General features: G+C 40.6%; 1 protein-coding gene across 1 annotated transcript in view; it reads left to right on the forward strand.

The window, feature by feature from the left end:
- The first annotated feature begins 8,061 nt into the window (after window positions 1–8,061).
- The window catches only part of nck2a (NCK adaptor protein 2a), a 40,149-nt gene continuing 25,776 nt past the window's right edge, over window positions 8,062–22,434 (forward strand). The window contains exon 1 of the mRNA XM_080753364.1: window positions 8,062–8,199. The gene's annotated coding sequence lies outside the window, so the exon portion shown is untranslated. The remainder of the gene's footprint in view (window positions 8,200–22,434) is intronic.

Consider the following 22,434-nt stretch of genomic DNA (forward strand, 5'->3'; position numbering starts at 1 on the left):
AGGGGACTTTCCCGCTCATCCAGGCTATGGAATCCTAGACTGGTGTAATGAAATATTTTGTCCAGCAGGGAGCACCATTCCTTCACACTTCACAGGTCAGGCCCTAGAACTCTATGGTCAGGCCCTGTGGTCACACATTTCTGGACACCAATATCTGTGTAACATCCATGCATTTATACAACTGCGAGTCTGCCGCTGCGTGCTTGATTTGGCTGTACACGCTGACTTGTTCATCAGGAAACATGCTCCCTCGTCGATTGGATTTTACAAAACAGACCCGCGTCGTCACATTGAATCCTGTTTAAGAAGAGCTTAAAACACAACTTTCTAATGTTACATTGATGACGTGAGGAACGCTAAAGTCGTCTTGGTTACATAGTAGGCTATGCGAAAATAACAAAGCTCAGAGTCGCAAATTCAATGATCGCTGCATCAGCACACACAAAACACGGGCGTGAGAGAAGTAAATGAATGAAATGGACATCACGTTTAGCCGATTCAACGATTCCAAAAGTCATACGATTGGAAGTTATTGCTACATGCGGCTACATGCGTCTCATGCTGGTTTTGTTAGGCAATAGCCAGGGTCCAGGGAGTGCACAGAATTTTAGAGAGGCATGGGCTGACATTTCTAAAAGGGCCTTTTCATACGGATAAAAGTTAAGGGCTCAAGCCCCTTTTGCTGTATGTGCGCACGTGCCTGGCGACCAGCGCGTCACATTACAGACTTATCATTTCAATCCGTTTCTTTGCAAAAACACATTTCTTTTAGAAAACATTTGTATTCTTGTTTCTCCCAGTGTTATGCTTTTTAATGTGTAAATATAGCACTTTATTATGGGGAAAAACGTGTGTAGGCCTATTTTCCTTTTTTAAATCGCTAAAATAGCGCATTTTTAAACACATTTCCTTAACGGTTAACGGTTAATTAACTGATAAGGCCTGACGGTTATCGGTTAAGAAAAAATCTCCATTTGGCCATCCCTAGACATATAGCCTACAGTAAGTTAGAATATTATGAAATATACATGAGAAAGAACACCAACACTAACTTCAACACACCAATACACCAGATTTTAAATTGACTGTGTGTCGATTCTTGTTTACTTAAGCAAACATATCAATACCCTAATTTGTAGAAATAGTGTGTTAAAGTGTTAGTTCACCTATTTTTGACATAAAGCTGTGTGAAATACTTGCCATTAAAACAGTGGTTAAAAATGTATTAATTGATTACCATAGTCCCGTGGTCAGAGTTCTGGTCAGTTTCTAATGAATATTAAGTAGTTCCAATGGGGTGGGGGCCATTTGGCATGGCCCAATCATTGAAAATAGATTAATCCACAAAACTAGCGTCATTTGTATTGTTGGCCTATTTCTACCATATAGAGCGAGGTTTCGTTCTGATCAGTTGACTGCAAAGCACCTTATTTTGGGGAAATACGTTGCAGCGGCGTTGTGATACTGGACACAAAAAATAGTACCATGTGACAGAGGGGTCAAAGTTGAACGAAAGTTGGTCTATTTGGTAGAAATAGGTCAACAATACAAACAACGCTAGTTTTGTGGATTCATCTATTTTTAATGATTGGGCCATGAGCCCCTGCCAAATCACCGGAACTACTTTATATTCATCTAAAACTGACCAGAACTCTGACCACGGGACTCTGGTAATGAATTAATACATTTGTAAACACTATTTTAATGGCAAGTATTTCACACAGCTTTATGTCAAGAATAGGTGAACTAACACTTTAAGAACAAGTTCGGTATTCAAAATGTATTTGAGTAAAAGGACAAAAGAATTGGTATCAAAATGTAAGTAGAAAGTACTACTTATGGAGAATGTACCATATCGTTTTTCAAATGTAGGCTAAATAAATGTCTAGGAATCTTTTGAAAATAGCAGATCTACAAAGCTCACAATGCATCTCATCGCAACACATGAGCTTGTACATCTGCTATTTTCAAATTGCCCGAAATGTATAGGGCTGAAGTGGTTAATGTATGTTTTGTAATAATAATCAAAATCTACAAAGTAACTAGTAGGCCTAACTTAAGTTTTCAATTGTAGTGAGTGTAGTAAAAGTAGGCCTACAATATTTGCCTCAGAGATTTAGAGGAGTAGAAGTAAAAGTACTGAAAATTGGATACAGCCTATTCCAGTAAAGTAGAAATACCTCAACATTGTACTTACCGTAAGTACAGTACTTGAGTACACGCACTTACTTTAGACCACATGGTTTTCGGTGAGATTTGGATTATTAGGCCAGGGGTTCACAAGGATCCCCAATTGATAGTGATATGTATTGATGTATTGATATGTATTTGGCGGGAGACCCCATCTGAAAAGATTTTGTGTCAGGGACCCCATACAAGATTTGTGTAGCTAAAATGTTTAAAATGAAATAAAGATGTAATAGCAGATCTACAAGCTCACAATCAGGGTTAAAGTTAAACTGATGTTGACACCATCTAATTTGACTCGGAACCCCTGGAACCGCAAAGCGGGACCCCCAGGAACCCACTTTGAGAACCACTGTATTTATGTTTCTGTAGCCTATTTTTAGTATGAATGGAGAACTGAATGTTCATCTTTTTACTTCAAATAGGCCTACATATTTAACGTATTATTATTGTTATTCTTGCTATAGTGTATCTTCTTCTTTGCCCAAAACCAAAATATATCAGCAGGTATAGAAATAAGAAATAATGCCATTCATTACTTTCTTTTCGGTGTAGGAATAAAGTAAGACATATGGGGGCGCCTTGGGACAAGGAACAGGAAAATCAACATATTTGTACTTCAACTGTTCTAGCAGGCTAAAAAGCACAATGTGGCATCTTCATCACTGACTTGGAAGAGTTAACTAGCCTAGGCATGTTATCAAGACTAATGAAAAGACCAATATGTACGTGTGTACTGTGTATCTTTATTTTATTTTAAAGGCACAATTTCCATCTACTCACTCTGTGTGTCATTGGTGGGCTTCACACAAACCTTCCTGCCAATTACAATGTTGATGGGTCAAGCTGATAGAAACTACAGCCTTTATCTTCCGGGAAAGTTAGCATGCTGAAATAGAATCCATTGTATATAAAAAATAAAAACAACTGAAATCTTGTTAAAAATGACCAAACCTGCTTAGTGCTTACCGATCATGTCACTTGCTATGCAGGTTTTGGAACTGTCCCCAGTCCCCAGTCCTCCTCTCACTCAGAGACAGAGAGATACAATTAGATGAAACTGGATGGAAACATTTGGTCCTGTAAGATTTAGCTGTGTAATTAAGCTCCATGGCCCCTTTGGCCAGTCTCTGTCTGACTGATATAATAAAAAAATGCATTTTACAAATTCCTGTAGGTTTCACTGGATGTATAGGAACTAAGAACACTGGTGATGCAATTACAAACACTAAATATCAGGGCTGCCAACATTGGACTGTCAGAATTCAGGAGATTTATTTTTTGGGGGTGCGCGGAACTCCACAACGGGGGTCTGGGGGTCCTCCCCCCAAAACGACTTAACAGATATATATTTTCCTGTGTTCTGTTGATTTTTTTTCTTTTTTTTTGCATGTTTGAAACTTTTATCATGCTTGCTTTACTTGGGTACAATTTCAGCCTTAAAATGCCAATGTAGGCCTAGCCTATAGGTGCAGATTTGATGACTGAAGCAAAGTAAGACATCTGGTGCCAATGACTTCTTATCTTAAGTGTCATTAAGTGAATATCTGTATTGATTGATTGATTGAAGGCTTTATTAGAAGTTTGCATAGGAAAATGTACAGATTCATGACGGTACAGTTCACTGGTACAAGGTCTACTAAAAGGAGATCCATGAAAAGACTAAGCTTATTTCAACAGGAAACCATTAAAGTATCTCATATAACATTGAATGACAGACAAATAGAACACAGTACTATGCAGTAGATATGTAAAGAAAAAAAGAAAACAGTAGGTCTATACAATCAGTGAGTACAGTATATACAATATATACAAGGAAGGGGCAGGTAACAGTAAGTCTAAACAATCAGTATGTACAGTATATACAAGGAAGGGGCAGGGAGGGTAGGGTTGGGCTAGGTTTTTACCAGTTGTGAACGGCTGCTGCCTGTAAGTGTTTTTTTAGGGCAATTTTAAAGGATGCTAGTGATCCACACTCCTTTATGGCCTTCGGTAAGGCATTCCACATTTTTGTGGTGTAGCAGAAGAACGAGTTCGACCCTTTCTTTGAGTTGACTCTGGGTTGAACGTGATCTGTGGCACTGCCTCTGGTGTTGTAATTATGGACATCCTTAACGTTTTTAAAGTATTTTGACAGGTACTTGGGTATCATAGTGGTGTAGTGTATCTTGTACACCAGGCCCATTGCAAGTTGCTGTACTCTGTCATCTACTCTGAGCCACCCCACTCTTAACTGGTGAGTAGCGGTGAGGTGAGTCTGATTGGGAAGGTTAAGCAGGACCCTAATTAGTTTATTTTGGGCTGTTTGGAGTTTAGTTTTTAGGGCTTGTGGGGCGTCACGATACCATACGTGGACTCCATAGTCAAAGAGGGGCTGGATTATTGCACCAGCTATGGTCTTCAGTGTGTTGAAGTTGACCATTGGGGCGATCCTCTGTAGGAAACGAGTTCGTTGGTTGATTTTTTGTATTACTTTTGAAGTCATCTTTTCGCTGGAAAGATTAGCTTCAAGGATACATCCTAAGTAGGAGATTTCGTTTTTTCGTGTTATGACCTTGTCACCCACTTTGATATATGATCTTGCATGCATTGCCCACACACCCCAAGTGGGGGTCTGGGGGTATATGAGCCTTGGAGCAGTGGTGGAAAGTAGTACTAGTAGCCTACAATACTGAGGTATTTGTACTTTACTTGAGTATTTCCAATACTTTTACTTCTACTAGACTACATCTCGGATCCAAATATTGTCTACACAGGGCCGTGCTTAGCGATTTGGAGGCCCCAGGCAAACCCCAGTTTGAGGCCCCTGGGTCAGGAGCCATATGCGGGTCGCGGACCAATTTCTAGGGGTCGCGAATAAATACTCCCTTATGTTTTGTTTCCTATATTTTAGCTTTTAATTATTTGAAAATATATATATATATATTTTTTTTAATAACACAAGTTTAATAGCCTATAAACTCTAGCACTTTTTCAAAAGAATTCCAGAGAAAATAATAACAGGAGGAGGGAGAAAACAGGGGTTGGGTGTTTTACTCAGGGACACTGCAACACATTGCTAACCTGGCCTGGAATCGTACCTGTGACAACCAGGGATCTGGTTCCCTTGGCAGGCTCACTAACCACTCAGCTATGGATGGCCACAATGTTTGACATATAGAACATAAAGAATGAGCTTCAACTTCTCTCACCAGAAGCAACTTACACAGGACAGGTAAAGTAATAAGAATAAGAATACTGAGTTAAACATTACATTACATGACCATGTTAACAGCCTTTTGTTAAGGGCCCTTTTACTATTTATATATGAGGGTATTGAGAGCTTGAGTTTGAGAGCTGGTGGGGCACCAAATGAATTTGGGGGCCCTCAAAACGTTAAATATAAATATATACAGTATAAATCTTGTTTATATTTTTAAGGAGACTAAAGTAACTTGTGACATTAAAGCTCTTTTCAGATAATCAGAGCCCATTGTTGCAGCGACAGGCCAACTTCTTTCAGGTGGTAATTAGCTGCATGTCTGTGGCAGAAATGTCATCTAAGGATGGTTGCTTCATGTTAAATAACACACTTCAGCTCAAGTTTCATACACTATTAAACCTATGAATTGAATCAGTGTTATTACTTATAGTGTTTTAAAAAAAAACGTAATTTTAATAAGAATAAGAATAACTTTTAAGTGCATGTTTTGCAGTGGTTTTCAAAGACAAAGTTTGTCTCACAGGACAGTCAGTGGGTTAAGGCTATACATATCCATTCGAAGTTAAACACATACATTACATGACTATGTTAAGGGCCTTTTTACTGTTTATTTATATTTGACGATAACTCATGGAGCCCCCTGGGTGTTTCTGTTTGAGGCGACCGAGTATTTCCCGGTGAATCTGTGCGCAACGGTGGGGGCTTGGGAGTGTGGGGGACACGAATCACTGACTATTGCTGATGATGGAGAGGTTATATAGCTTAGCTTTTATGTATTATGTTATGTAATGTAATCTTGCCGATTTAGTAAGAGACTCGTCGCCAATTGCAAGATATTTAAAAGTTATTTGGGGCCATGATGATATCCTTTCTTCCCACAACAAGGATTTATATTGTCTGTGTTATTGTTTACAACCACAATTATTCACGTGTGGCAAGATCGCGGTTCACTAGTTTTAGTAGGCTATAGACTCGAGGTGGGTGAAGCCTTTTCAGAAGTTAATTTAATGTTTTCCATTTAATGATTTCCTTTATCCTCATCTAATCTTGCGCTAATGCACGCAACTGTTTTTGCCATGTTTTAAGGCCGTGTATGCTTTTCAGAAGTTAATTTAATGTTTTCCATTAAAGGATTTCCTTTATCGTCATCTTCCGCTAATGCACGCAACTGTTTTCGCCAGGTTTTAAGGTCTTATTTTAGTTGTTTCTCATAAGCTCGCAACCCTCCTTGCCCATCGGCCCCCACCTTTGCGCACAGATTCACCGGGAAATACTCGGTCGCCTGTTTGAGAGATTGAGAGGCCCCAAATGGATATATTTGGGCCCCTCAAAATGTTAAATATAAATAAACAGTATACAAACTATGCGTGCCATCTTTAAGAAGCCCCAGTAAACCCTGTGAAAGTATTTCAAGTTAAACATCACATTTCATGTTAAGGCCCTTTTTACCCTTCTTTTATATTGATCTCATCCCGGGCCCCACTTCAAACTATCTGGGGCCCCCAAAATGAAATGGAATTGATACACATATATTATATGTATATATAAATATGGGGGCCCTCAAAACTTTTTTTAAATATAAATATATACACACACTTTAGAAATAATGTATCCATTCCCTGCATCGATCCTTCTTAAAGTTAAAGTAATGTACGTGACATCACAGAACAGACACAAAAGAACCGCTTGGGTAATCAGGACCATTGTTCTCTGGTCACACCTTTGAGAGCCACACTCTTTTCAGATTCTAATGAGCTAATGTTAACCCTCACCCTCACTTCAACTGTTCTCTGTCTCACAGTTGAGAGCTCAACTGGGGCCCCCTGATGGCCATGTTGGTTAAAAAATAAAATAATAATAATAATCTCATGAGGCCCCCAGGCTGTGAGGGGGCCCCAGGCGGCTGCCTAGTTTGCCTGTATGGTAAGCACGGCCCTGTGTCTACAGGCTACTTCTACTCCACAACATGAAAACATTTAGCTATATAGCCTAGGTTTTGATTATTATGTGATGCGATGTGAAGCATTGTGAGCTTGTAGATCTGCTATTTTAAAAACATTTGTTAAACATTTGAAAAATTCAAATGACATTCTGCATAACGAGTAGGCCTACCTTTACTTTGGGTACTTAAAGGAGCTATAGTCAACTTTTTCATTGTAGGTGTACATCCTAGTCTACAGACTAGGATGTAAACAAAGTACGGGCCCTGTAAATGTAAACAAAGGGCCAAAATCACACATATATGAAGCTTATTTTTTTATAAAATATTTTCGAAACATTATTTTTATTTTAGCATCCGTTTTTCAAGAAAAAGTTGACTATAGCTCCTTTAAGTAGCCTATACATTTTGATGCCAATTCTGTTGTACTTTTACTCAAGTACATTTACCTTTAGTATTTTTTACTTGCAACAGAGCATTTCTACATTGCAGTATTGATACTTTTACGTAAATAACAAATAATGTGAGTGCTTTTTTCCCCACCACTGCTGAGCGTCCCTTTACCCCGGCGGGTCCTACACTCTCCGTTGCTGACGTCACTCGTCGGGCGAGTGGATGGATCGAGGAGGAGGAGGTGGAGGCAGCCAGTCACCCTGCGACGGAAAAACAAGCAAGGATAGAGCGAGTAGTACGTATTAGTTTAGCTCTTTCAAACAAAGGGAAGTGTATGTATGAGAACCCGAAGAATTCGTGGGGTTTTGGTGTTTATTTGTTGTTGTTTCTGTTGTCCAGGTTCACTTCAAATTGATTTACAAAAGGGGTTTCGTTCCGCGCGCTGAGCCCATGTATCCACAGTGGAGTGAACACTAAGGTAAGCAAGCGTAAATAAACCCGCAATTTAACTACAAGTTTCTATTTACATAGCCCTGTGTTACACAAGGTTGTTGCTGCTATATAGCCGTATTGTTTTTTGAACATAAAATACAGACAATAACTCAAAGTTTTGATCAAAATGGTAGCTTATTCTCTCGCGTCTCACTTCAAGGTTCTTTTGCGATGGGTCTTCTTTGTCCAGTCTGATTGTGGCCCAACGTGTTGAGGCGACCACTTTGATTAAATGGCCCGTGGTTCACTTTGTTTGAGATATTTAGGCATTGTTTTGATGTGGCTGCCCCCTCTCTTGCATTTACCCGGTTTGAGTGGCACCTCTTGTAAGCTTTTCTAGGTCTTGCAGGTTTGTCTGTCTGTGTAGCTGCGTTTAGGCAGCAGGTCTAGTCTCACTATATCTCCCCCATAACTTATCTGCAGTCTACTACAAGTGTGCCATGTGTTGCCCATCTCAAATGGCAAGCAATATAGGTAGACCTGTCTAAAGGGACAGTTAAACAGACTTATATCATATCATAGGTGGGACACTCTCACTGTCTAGTTTGTCAAGGTTTCTACTGGCTGTGTAGGCTAATTGTATTGGTAGGTTTGCTATTGGTATAGCTTATTATGTTGCTTGTTATGTTTTGTATGAATTATTGAGGAAAAAATGGACCCCAACTTAAAACGAGCCCAAAAGCTTTCTTGTGGTCTTTATCCTTTTAGTTGACCTTGTATCAGTGAACTGTTCTGTCCTGTACCTTTTCCTATGCAAACTTCCTATAAAGTATTCAATCAATCAATCATCATGTCATGATTTAGGGTTCTCCTCCCTTCAGAGGTAAACACCAACATCATTTATTTTAATTATGAAAGTATGGTAAATGTTTTAGAGGGAGGGAAGTTGTATCTCATATCGGTGTTACTGATCCATCAGTATTCAGTAACACTATGTAGGAGAGATTTCAGATTGCCAGTATTGTTGCTCAGGTAGGCTATAGTTTCACGACACACCTATTTTACCTCCACGCCCTCTACTAAGATCGCCATGGTAACACTTGTTTTATAGGCCAAGGTTCGCTTGGCAATGATAAGTATGTGGAAGGCATGTCTGGGAAAAGGGCATTCTTTTGACATTACTTTGTTGATAAACTTCATTCAGATGAAGCCGGTTGAATTTCATTCAGCTTCAGGGCAGGTTAAGCCTTTTATTGGATGAGAAAGATAAAAAAAGGATCACCACTCAGCACATGTACTTGAAAGTCCCAAGACTTTAAAGAGGTAAATCAATAGGCCATTTATTAGCTGCTGACTAGTGCAGATGAGTACACTACAGACAGGAGAGTTACCAGTAAATAGATATTCTGCACACATCCAGGACGTTTACATGTCCCTGAATTCAATAGTCTGTTTACTGCATGCTGACATAGTGTAGACTATAGCACAATAGTTCTCTAACCTTTTCATGTCAGTAATCTGTATTTTTATATATATTTTTTGCCAGGGTCCCCCATACACGATTTGTTTTGTTAAACACACATTTTAAAGGAGTAGTTCACCCCCAAAATGACTTTTTTTTATTGATTACTCATGCTATGGAGACTTGAGTTCAATAATATTTGTTTTGTATTTTTCTCATTCTTAAGACAAAAATGTTATTATAGTGAATTTACCCCCCATTGATTCCGGATGGGGACTCAAATGCATTCGGGTCCCCATCCGGAATCAATGGGGGTACATTTATTGTAATGACATTATTGTCTTAGGAATGCGACTAAAACCAAAAAATATTATTGAACTCAAGTCTCCATGGCATGAGTAATAAATAGGAAAAAAAAGTCATTTTGGGGATGAACTACTTCTTTAAAATTATTTCCTAGATTTTTTGATAATGGCAAATGTACAAGCTTTTAGATTGTCTATTTTCGAAAAGTCAATCTATACATGGTAATTGCGACCAAAGGTTGCAGTTTACTATGAGAAACAGCACATCATGTCCGTGTACGCTTTTTTACGGTCTATGGGTTTGTGACATCATGCTGACTCTCACGCTCTGACATCACTGTGATGTCAGGGGACCCAAATCCCTTTTATGCCCATATATGGAGATCCCTGTGATGCCAGGGGAACCAAATCCGTTTTATGCCCATATATGGAGATATGGAGATCCCTTTTATGCCCATAAATGGAGATCCCTGATGTCATTAATATTAAGCCCATGTCTATGAATATCTCTGGCTACCAGGGCTCTCCTAAATGCCCTTAGGCTTAAGGACCATTGGGAACTTTGAGAACCACTGCTGTAGAGATCTTCATCAATAGGGCCCTTTTCTTACAGTTTACAGTTTAAGCATTTAGCAGACGCTCTTAATCCAGAGCGATTTACAATAAGCAAGGTAATACATCAGTACATCAAAGAAATAGTAGGCTAATCTAAGAATAACATAGGCTAGGTAGACCAAGCCCCAATTCAGTAAAACTTCAGATAAAAAATCACACTTGTGTGAACTGAGCGGTTGTGTGTGTGTGTGTGTGTGTGTGTGTGTGTGTGTGTGTGTGTGTGTGTGTGTGTGTGTGTGTGTGTGTGTGTGTGTGTGTGTGTGTGTGTGTGTGTGTGTGTGTGTGCAACAGCGCCCCTCCCTATGTGTGGTCAGAAAAGGTTACTGCAGGCTACAGACAGACAGACAGACAGACACGGAGACAGACAGACAGACAGACCCACACACACGGCCACGTATATGAGCGTTGTGACCACCGCTCAAAAATGCTATCTAAATTGCTATGGGGTTTAGGTGCTATGGGCTAAGGTGGAGTCTGAATAGGTGAGTCTTCAGACCACAGCGGAAGCTGGGGAGTGAGTCTCCAGTTCTAAGTGCAACAGGGAGTTTATTCCACAGTTTGGGGGGCCAGGAGGGCGAAGAGTCTAGGATGAGTGGATTGTTGTCCTGGGGTTTTTAGCGAGGGTTTTGTCAGCTTCCTATTAATAGATTGAGCGTAAAGGAGCAACAGAAGTACAGAGAATTTCTGCGTTGCGAGAAAAAGTTGGAAAATGTATTGGTTCACTAGCATAGGTTTAACAAAGGAGGCTCATTTCGAAATCAGACCTTTCATATGGAATTACAAGAATAATAACATGAATAATATCTTGATTTTGTCTGCCAGTGTCTCATGCTCCTTACATCTGTTAGGTAGGATGTTTGCATTCATTGAGGTGCATGCAGGAGCTAAATAAATTACATTGTAATGCATGTACAAGGCTTAATCTCACTTATGTATGTTGTTTGCTAATTGAAACCCAAGGCTGCATTCACACATTTTCATCAGGATGGTGACATTTTGTATTTGTAATTTGTTTTTGTTTTTGTTTTTTGGGCATGTGATTTATTTGTGAAGCTGAAAAACAATTGTGGCCTTAAACTTCTTCCCATGAGAGCACTTCCCTGGGGAGGGGGGTTTTGCGGGCTTTGTAAGTTGACTGTCTCGCTCTGTGACTGTGGCTTGTCCCTCCCTGTGGAAATAAACAAGTGCAGATGGACAGTTGGGAGAAATGGAGAGATTTTTATGAAGGGTGGGAGGGAGACAAAGGCCATCTTATTGTCATTGTTCTTATGTGTGTCTAATCATCTTAAATCTGGGGCAGGGCAGCCATTAAATAGGCAGTAGATACAGTAATGAGGGTGAAGCTCTGTACTGTGACCCCATAACCGAGTCCTAGAAGAAAGAGGATTTATGCTACTAATGAGAATATGGGGTCAGTGGGTGACAATTCCCAAAATATTGTGTGTCATATGCATGCCTCCTGTGTTTTATTTGAGAAAATCACCTGACGCCCAGTCGCCCAGTGTTCTTATGTGTTGAAATCTTTAGGAAAATCATTCCGTTTGAAAACTGTTAAATTCAGTGAGTCTGTCTGTGGGTCTCTTGTGTGCCTTCCATGCAAACACTCTCTCTCTACTTTCTATGGTTTTAGTCTCAAAGTCCTTTCATTTTGTCATCACAGACTCGATCAGTGGTCTATCTCAATGCTGCCTTTTGCTGACTATTGGTTTCGCTATGCTTGTGTCATTTTACTCGGCACCAAACTTGATCCAACTCTGGCTGAGATTGAGATGAAGAGAGTGATTGGGGAGGGGTAGTGGAAGCGTGTCAGTGAGAGAAAAAGCTGGCATATTAAGTATACTGGTAATCTCTGTCATGCACTCACCCTATGAGCCATGGACTATTCACCCGAACCTTAAAGACAGCCAGGAAAAGGTCAAGATTTGGAGTTCAGTGGCTACTTAAGTACCGGTAATCATAACCAGTTATGAAAAGTATGACGTTATGATGGCTGTAAAAATATATACAGTATATATCTGCCATCATAACGTCATACCTTTTGACAAACCTATGTATGTAACAAACCGTATGAATTGTTACAAATGTTGGCTTAAGGCCCGGACGGCTAAATTAAATGGATTAGTCTGATTACTTTGTGTGAAAATAATGAATCTACAAGCTTGTAGAGCTTATGTTTGCCATTTCTGAAAATTGTTGTTGCCTACAATGAGAAGAAACAAGCTCACAACATGGCACATCGTGAAGCGTTGTAGATCAGCTTTTTTTTATTTTGGCACAACACTGTTGTGCCAACAAAGTATAAAAGGACGTCTAAGAGGCTAATGGATTTGTTGATTTAAAAAAAGTGCTTCTTGATCATTAGATTAATCAAAAAAGGAATTGATAGAATAATCACTAAGAAGATAATCGATAGTTGCAGCCCTAATTCAGTTGATTAGTTTGATTAACAATTGCACCCATACTTTTTGTTGTCACTTACTGTATCAAAGTTGTCAACAATCCATTTATCTTTGAATGGAAGAGGAAGTCACTGCAGTTCCCGGTTACTTTTCATATTAGTGGAGACATTGGCAGGCCCTTCATGGTCTAATTGATTCAATTAAGTGGACATTTCCCACTGTGGCTCTGCTGATGTACACACACACACACACACACTCGCTCACTCACTCACTCTCTCTCTCTCTCTCTCTCTCTCTCTCTCTCTCTCTCTCTCTCTCTCTCTCTCTCTCTCTCTCTCTCTCTCTCTCTTTCTCTTGGAGAGTACAGTTATCTCACACTGAACATGGGAGCTTTACTTATCTATACACCACAGAATGAGCCATATTCCAAGTCCCCTCTCAGAGGACCATGACCCGTGTTACATACGTCCCTCTGAGCTTCAGCCTCATTAGCACAGACTGTTTCCATGCCATGCACTCTTCTAAGGGCACCATTTCTCTAGTCAACATTATGATGAATGTAGAAAATGTATGGTGCCCTTTGCACAGTTGTGCTACTTCTCCAGTTTCTTATGAATCTGTTATTAGAGTCTGGGTTTGACTCTAATAGCAGAAGAGTTGATTTTATTATCTCTGCAGTGCCGGGATTTGGGTGGTTTGTGTGTATATTATAATTATCATAGTTATATTATAATTACATTTTAAAACGTATTTGTTATAACTTATAATGTGATTATAAGTCAGTATTGGCCATTAGGTGCTTTAAGTAAATAACCGCAATCCTATATGTGTAGGCAGAAATGTGTTATACTTAAAGCACCCATCCACCCATTGAGAATTGTAAGTAATCATTCAATGTATTATAATCACACTATAATACATTCTAGCAGTGATTAACAGCGACAAATCAAAATACATTATGTATTTAAAAAGAATATCAGCTTTATTGCGACCGTCAGATCGCAAGTTACTATGAAAAGCTCCACTGGCTGTCTGTCTGTCTGTCTGTCCGTCACGCCACACTTTTTGCCCCTACTCTTATCTCTGCCACCGCTGGCCCTATCCATGCCAAACTTTGCACACACACACTCCTTGGATGGCAAATCACAACCTTCGCCCTCTTCTAGCGCCACCATGAGGCCGATTTTTGCAAAACACATTTCTGGACACTACTCCTACAGATTTTGCCCTAAAATCACGCAAAGCGGTACGCAGTATCTCTAAAGTCATGTCATCAACATGGATCTGTCCCATTTCCCATATTCCCTCCTGATTGGCTACGATTGCCTTCTAAAGTTTGTGTATGTGACGTGACGTGACGTGACGGTCGCTTATCTCCCGATTAGGGAGTCTTACTGGTATATACAGACATCAGTTTAATTCGTGAAAAAAGTTTCTTTGCATAACACTCCACTAACGAAAACAAAAACAGTGTGGACAAATCTGCTGAAATGGCTTTTCGTGAACACATTGTGATGTATTTCCTAGTGAAACAGGGGGGCTTGTCTCACCCAAGTGATGTCGGGCAGTGGGGGGGCATACCATTCACTGACTGAATCAGTCAGCGCAACACCATCCCATCCCCTCGGGCTGTGGGATCTAAATGCAACAATAGACACTCACAGGCGACTACAAATTCTCACACACAATCGAGACAGCGGCGCCACTCAGTAAGGTGAAAGGTGTACTGCAGCCGTCAATGAAATCCATATGAGAGGCATGGTAAAACACCGTAGTTTCACTGGTTGACTACTGAGGCTGTAGCGATAATTTTTTAGGTGTTCTAATTATGACGATGGATATGCTCTGAAAGTGTGAAAAACATTTTTAATTTCAGCTGGTCTTCAATAAATGTAAAGCAATAACGGCAAGCCACAATAACAAGCTTCTTGGGGCTTTGGTGGCATCTGTTTTCATCTGAAAAGTATGTTAGTGAGATGGAATAAATAGAAATGTAGCTTTCCAAATACATTTGAGGTTAACAAGTTTCCCAAAATGAATGGGAAAGAAATATCAATAAGTAACAGGGTCCGGATGTGGCCTGTGGGCAGCCAGTTGCTCATCATAGATTTATATAATTATAATTACATCCTTGCAAAAGAGTCACAGTAGAATGAGCAAATCAGTGGGACTCGAGATCATGGCGTCCAGGTTTCTCAAGATTGTTTGCAGAGGATTCTGCATAATCCAGGGAAGAGCCAATGCATACTCTGAAAGGGAAAGCGAAATAGTGCCACAGAGGAATCTCATGTCTCACAATAGAACGCGCGTTTGCTGAGACATGCGTTGAGGGCAGTTTAGGGAGATGGAATTCAACACCAGTGAAAACCTGCCACATGCTCTGTTGCCCCAACCCTGCATGTGAGCAAAACAAAGGTCAGGCTGTCACAATTATACTGAGCTACAAAATACACACTCAAATATCTTTGAGCTTAATTTATACTTTGTTGCATGACTGCGTCATTCACCAAAGCTATTTTTCGTTTTCTTTTTTCAAATACTTGTTGTTTTCTGTGAGCTATATGGACGTTCCATGAAGTTTGTATAAAAGAGTCTGGCCAAGACATCCAGCACAGCAGAGTGCACAGGGCAATGAACACATTCACAGCCTCATTCATATTATAAAATTCATGTTTGGTTTCAGATCTGTTCCTGTGAGATTTGCTGCAGTCCGGTTTCAGATCAGTTTCATGCTTTTAGCACGACTGGTTCCATGTTGCCAAAGAGGAGCTGTGGTACATTATACATTGGCGGCCATAGCAAATCCTATGTTATTTACCTTATTTTCGATGGCACGTGGCCGTTCCTGCTCGCGGCCGCTCAAAGACTTGTCTTTCACGCGGAGAAGAAAAAATACAGCCGTGATGATCTGTGTGTAAAGGTGTCTACACACCAAACAGCCTCCTTCTGACTGTACACAGACTGCAAAGAACTGCAAAAAACTAAGCACTTATTTTTTATTTTATTTTTTTCAGACGACGCCGACTGTAGTTACTGTATGGCAGTGGTGCCAGGTCTGCTCCTTATAAGCAACGTTGATCCTGTTTTCCTATAATGTTGCTAGATGTGGGTTGCTTTTGTTTGGGCTTGTTTCTGAAGTGTAGTTGCTTATTTGGCCTTGCTTTCAACATTATTTTATAAAATAACTAATGTAATAGAGTTCAGAGGTGAAACTGGTCGCGCTTTTGGGCTTATTTTCATAGACCTGGTCGCGTATTTCACTCACAGAATCTGGCAACCCTAACCCGGCCGGAGGCAGCTCTGTTCTCCGTGCAGAGGAGGAAAAAAAAAGAAAACAACAACACGGGCACTTGATGGACTATTACTAGCCTACTACTGGCTTTGCTTTGGATCCGATTGGAATAGGAATTGAGAGTTGAGATTGAGAATATGGTATTTAGTAAAAATATGCGACGGGAAAATGTCTCTGGCTTGTTTTGGCTTGGTTTTGAAGCAGTAGTAAACTATTCTACAACTCCCTCAATCTTACCGACGGCGAGGGGCGACTGAACAAAACTGAGCAAGTCCAGTTTTCCAGTTTTCGGTCGATAAGGTTCCCGACCCGCTGCCGAAAACCTGACGATGAGCTCCCGTTCGGCAACAGACGCTTTCCGCCGCCTTCCGCCGCCGAATCGTCGCCGAATCTGTGCGGTTAAAAGTGGCCTTAAGATATGGTCCATAGAAAACAGGCCATTTTGACGAAGTGGAAAGAAGTGGAGATGTTTCTGCAGCGCTTTTGTATACAAAGCAATGGGAGCCGGAAGTGCGCACAATACTATTTCCGCTAGGGATTATGCTCACTAGCGGCCGCAGGGGGGGGGGGGTCCTTGAATCTTCCAAATTCTATGTTCTGTAAACCTGGTTTAATTTCTGAGCAGTGAATAACAAATATAAACTGAGACAGAGAGAGCTATTGTGGCCCTTGAGCTTTCTGACTATCATTCTTTAAATCCCTCTTCTACAGACATGGAAGGCCATGTGTGTATGCTGTATGTATATGTTTTTGTTTTTTTTAAGTTTCTTCTTAGAATACCATTATTATAACATTCTGAAGTGTGCTGCTTCATGGTGAATTCATTCCCAGTTGCTGGATGGGGCCTACAGTAGTGATAGCCTGATAGGCTTTCTTTACACACGCACGCACGCGCACGCAGGTGCGCACACAGTGCTGTATAAAAAGCATGCTTTATTTATGAGATGTACAGCTCAAAGTGCCACAGGGCGATCCATGCATAGTATTCCACACATGCACACACACAGGTTTAGTGACATATTGCTGGCAACCTATTTACGCTATCTGCGGCAGAGGCAGAGCTGTTTTGAGTGTGACCTCTGTCTGCCTCAAGAGTGGTGTGGAGGGCTGCTGGCAGATGTTTGCTGAATGTGGTGCTTCAGTGCTTTATGTGGCCACAGCACTATGGAAGAAATGATATCATCAGCATGCTTCATGTCTCAGGAACAGAAACGTCGTCCTCCCAGGCAGAAGCCACACAAAATGACTTGTGGCATTGAATGGTCTAGCAACCAGTCATGCATTCAGAATTCAGAAACACATAAAACACAGGGGAGTGTAAAGCTGGATTTATACTTAGTTGCATGCGTGCTGGTGTGTCGTTCACCGAAAATAGCTGATCTACAAGCCAACAACACTCCGCAGCACTGCGATAGTTCAGAGATAAATGACAACAGTTAATGATGTTTCTTGTGTCCCTCCTGATCCTTTGGCCAGGTGTTATATTCCTTGAATGAACTGTAAACACTAATTCCTAATTCTTTACTGTGTCCCACACTGAAGATAGCAGATTTACATTAAGCGACACTGGCACACAACTAATATTAAAGACCTGTGGAGAGAAAAGCCATGACACAGACCATGACGTGATTCAGAGACTTTTTTAAATGATGGACCGTCAGACTCGGGACCGAGCAAAGAACCGATGTTTGTTGATTAAGGGAAAAACTGTGAAGTGAAGGAGAAGTTGCCCGGAGTTCACACAGCTAATGCTGTTTATTTTTTCCAACAAAGTAGCTACTAGCTACTGATTAATTAAAGTAATTCAAGTTTTTTAAAAAGGAGATTCCTTGAGTGCTGGCAACTTTCTCACTTCACTGATTAAAGTCAGACATTTAATTTACAAGCTTGTTTTCAAATCAGCGGTTCAAATGGCAACAATTATAGGTCTATCCCAATCGTAGGCTTTCCGTAGTGTGCATACTTTCTTTTCCTGTGTCACACTGTGTGAAAACTTTGTAGGGTTTCTGCTGTCCTGCAAATGGACTATTTTGAGGTGGTCACCCTACCACCAGGTCAGGGTGCCTAACCAGAGCCTGAAGATTTTGAAATTCAATCGGAATGGAATCTGTCAGGAGCGAAAATTGCACAGCACAGACCTGAATGAAACGAAACCAATACCAAAACACACATGCAATTCAATGCAAGTGACGCACGTACACACATACGTTAGGACTGTTGTATGTTATGTATCACTGTTGCTCCACTCCCTCATGCACTCTGACAGGCAAAGCTGAGCTATTGAACTTGAACCTAACTTGTAACCTCCTCTCCTCATCCATATAGACTTACTTTATTAATCCTATTCGTGCTGGATAGCACATAAGGTCAATGCATTGCTGTCTCTCTACTGCCCAATGCTGTACTTGGCCTCAGGTCTTTCATCTTCTTCTCCACAGATCTTCTCTTTGGGCCAGCCTCTTTTTCTCTTCCCTGGTGGTGTCCATCTCATGGCTACCGTTTCTGAACTGATATCCAGCTCTATACTCTATATAGTCCCCCCAGGAATCCGCGGAGAACAATCCTGATTCTGCAGAATTCTGTGGAGAACAATTCTTGATTCCGCGGACATTAATAAAAAAAACAACCTAAAATGACCAGTTATGAAATAGCTACAATTAATTGTAATTAGTGGTTAAAATAATCAAATATACGAATAATCGTTTTTGAGAATAAAAATACATTTTGTTTTTAATATTTAATTTCTGTTGCAAAGACTATATTGTCATCCAAACCATGCCCATAGTAATTACATTTTAGAGGATATCTAGTAATGGGTGTAATATTAATTGTCTTCTGCATTAGCATTGTCATTGCCAGGACCATAGTCATAGAGGAACTATATGTCAGGACACAGTTTCATGTAGGAATGTGGGACCATCCAGCGTCCGTCAATCAAACTATTCCCCCAGGGCCCTGTGAAGCAAAGTCCTATGAGGTGGCCTCACCATGTAGGCTACAAATAGTTTTATAATAGGAGTAATAACTGATATAATGTCAGGTTTTACTGTTATTCCGCGGACGGCAGAAAAATCCAAATGGCAGAGAAATCCGCGATTCGCGGATTGCTGGGGGGACTATCTATATTCTTGACATCATGGTATATTATCATTTGGCCTATTTTTGAGCGGTGGTCACACCGTCTCCATAGCGTGGCCGTGTGTGTTTCCGTGTGTGTGTGTATGTGGGTGGGTGCGTCCGTAGCCTGAGGTATTTAGCCTGCAATACCTTTTCTGACCACACATGTTAAGGGAGGGGCGCTGTTGTTCAGGCCAGGCACACTCACATTCACACACACATGCACGCATGCACGCACGCACGCGCGCACACACACACACACACACACGCAGCCTCCACCGCTCAGTTCACACGAGTGTTATTTTTTAACAGTCTAGTGAGGGTGGAGCCGTGGTGTACCGAGCCAGGACTATGCAATGAAATGACGTCATTAGTATGACATTTCTGAACACAATATAGTATGGCTTAATTAATATTACATACTGTAAATACAGTGCAAAAGCGAAGACAAAGAAAATAACGGTAGTACTGTACATTAGTGAGGGAGGAATTAGTTGAACAAACTGTGTATGGCTCCTACATCTAAACATTCTATAGGCAAGGCAAATTTAATAAACACATTTCTTTAAATGTCAGTTACTCAGTAATATGTAAAAAATACATATAACTGCGCTCAATCTATGCTTACTTTTACATTTTATGAGCTTAAAAGATCTAATTGGCATGCTCTCTTTATGTTTGCATTTTAATGGCAATAATGTCATCACACAGCAAAGAGCCATCTCCACAGGGCTTGGCACAACCTCCCACGGTAGGGCTGAGAAAGACGATACGAGCATTAGTACAAACTACACACCCACAAGTCTCTTGGTGTAGGTGGTCCTGGTCCTGATATTGTTAAATATGGGTGCCAACCATGAACACACAGATAAATTGTCCCTTTAATATGTAGCAGAATTATGTTAAAAATGTTCTCTGATATCTCTCCACTAGCCTGGACTTGCAGCTGTCTGGTGTGATACCAAAGTCTGGACACACATTCTTATGCACAATTCATAAAAACACTCAATATCAGAAAACATGTCCACTTCCTCCATCGTCCAAGTTAGTACAAACCAAGCAGCATTAGAGATGACAAAAATGTTTGGATTTACACCATAAACCTCCCCAAATTGTATGTACGGCTCACAGCTATTGAACGAGGTACTGGCAGAAGTTGCCAATTTTGTGAATTGTATTAGTTTTGTTAAGAAAATATGCAGTTTCCTCTCGTTTTCATTGCTGCTGCTGGCTTTGTACATTGAAAATGGAAGAAGCTGACCCGTTTTCAGCTGGTGAGTGAGTTTATATTGGTGTTGCTGGTTGAGGTTGTTTTTAGAAATTGTGCAGGGGAATTTGTATTGGGTGCATCCAGACTTTAGTATCACACCAGAATAGATACTAAAGTCTATCTGGGCTAGCTCTCCATTCTCAGAAGAAATGTATACACAGACAGACACACAAGACAAGTAGTAAACCAGTTGTCTTCAACAGGGGGTCCTCAGAGTTACTAGAGGCGGGCCACCAAATGTTTAACACTATCAATGTGTGAACAAACAAAAACCTTTTTATTTGCACAAGACTGGTGATAGGATTGTCAAACAAATCTATGACGCTATTAAAGCTGCAGCAAGGAGTCACTTAAAAGAAAAACCCTTGGAATATTTAAAAGCTAGTCTCAAATCTCTCAACGCCAACAGTCAACAGACATTGATAAGACGATCAGTTAAATATGGTTAGCTAGCTTTGAAAGCCTCTCAAGTTGCATGGAAGAAAAAACATGCTTTGGTTTCTGTTGTTTCTGTCATCAGTGCATGTTGAAAATCTCCCAAATACTGCGTGTGCATTTTAAGTTGGACATCGGGGATTGACCATGTTAGATCGCCATGGTTAGTAGGCTACTCAAGAGTTCAGAGTGAGAGACTTCATGTACTCCATCTTCGAGCATAATGGTCAACACAAACTCCATATATGGTCATGGTTGACGTGGAGATCCTTTGGCAATATGGTTTGTTTGGGTCTGATGTAATGCTGTCACAGTCAGCATGAGGTGTAGCTGCAGTATGGTTATTTCTGAGTCATAGATGGTGAACTCTATTTATGGTTATGTCTGAGTCATAGTGATGGGGGGCCGCAGTCCGCCCACCCCAGTTGGCAATTTTAAAATGTTTGTCTATTTCTCAGCTAAGGGTCGTTGGTCCCTGAAAAAGTTGATCACTGTCAATGTAGTGTAAGATGTCTGATATCTAATATTAACTAAACTAAATGTAGGTAGATGTATAATGGTTGCATTTTTTACCATGGGGCCACTTAATGTAAAGTACAGTGGGACTTTACAGTATATTAATTTGATTGGTCTGGGATGTAAGACAATATACAGTACTTGCCTGATCAAGGGTTTGGTGGGATGGGGCATCAAGGATCCCAACAGGTCTATTAGTGGTGTATCACACCATTCCTTTATTGCTCCTCTCTCTCTTTCTCTCTCCATAAGAAGTTTGTCTCTGGGGAGCCACCAGGTTGCACTTGATCAAAGAGAATAATTCAGAGCTGGGGGGGGGGGGGTGGACTGGAGAGGAGAGAAACGGGTTACAAAGAGAAGGTAGCTCTAGCTGGGAAAGAGTCAACAGTGGGTTGTGTAAACTCTGTGAAGGAACATGGGGTGAGAGACTCCTCAGGCAGAGTTTCCAGAGAGCTGTTCCAGTACTTTCTGTCCTGCACCACATATATTCACATGATTATCATTATCTTTGGTCCGGCAGGTACTGTACCTGCTGCCTCATCAGGTGTTAGTTGTTCCGATGAGGGCTTACACCCTCTGTATAACTGCTGCATGGCTAACCGTCTGCTAGGGCTGTGACTCAGAATTGGCCAAAACCTTCGTTTTAATATTCCTTTAAAAATAAAACATGTGGGTTACAGGAGCCCAGAGTCTCACAAGGAGCCCAGAGTCTCACAAGAACAAGGCAAATATTTTTTATTCAAACTTTTTTTCTTTTTTTGAGCATTCTTCTAATATTTGAATATGGAATATTCGTTGACAGCCTTGCCGTCTACACATAGGCTTCTGTCTCTCTCTCTCTCTCTCTCTCTCTCTCTCTCTCTCTCTCTC

Source organism: Nannobrachium achirus (genome assembly GCF_963921795.1).
Source record: "Nannobrachium achirus genome assembly, chromosome: 22".
Taxonomy (NCBI): Eukaryota; Metazoa; Chordata; class Actinopteri; order Myctophiformes; family Myctophidae; genus Nannobrachium; species Nannobrachium achirus.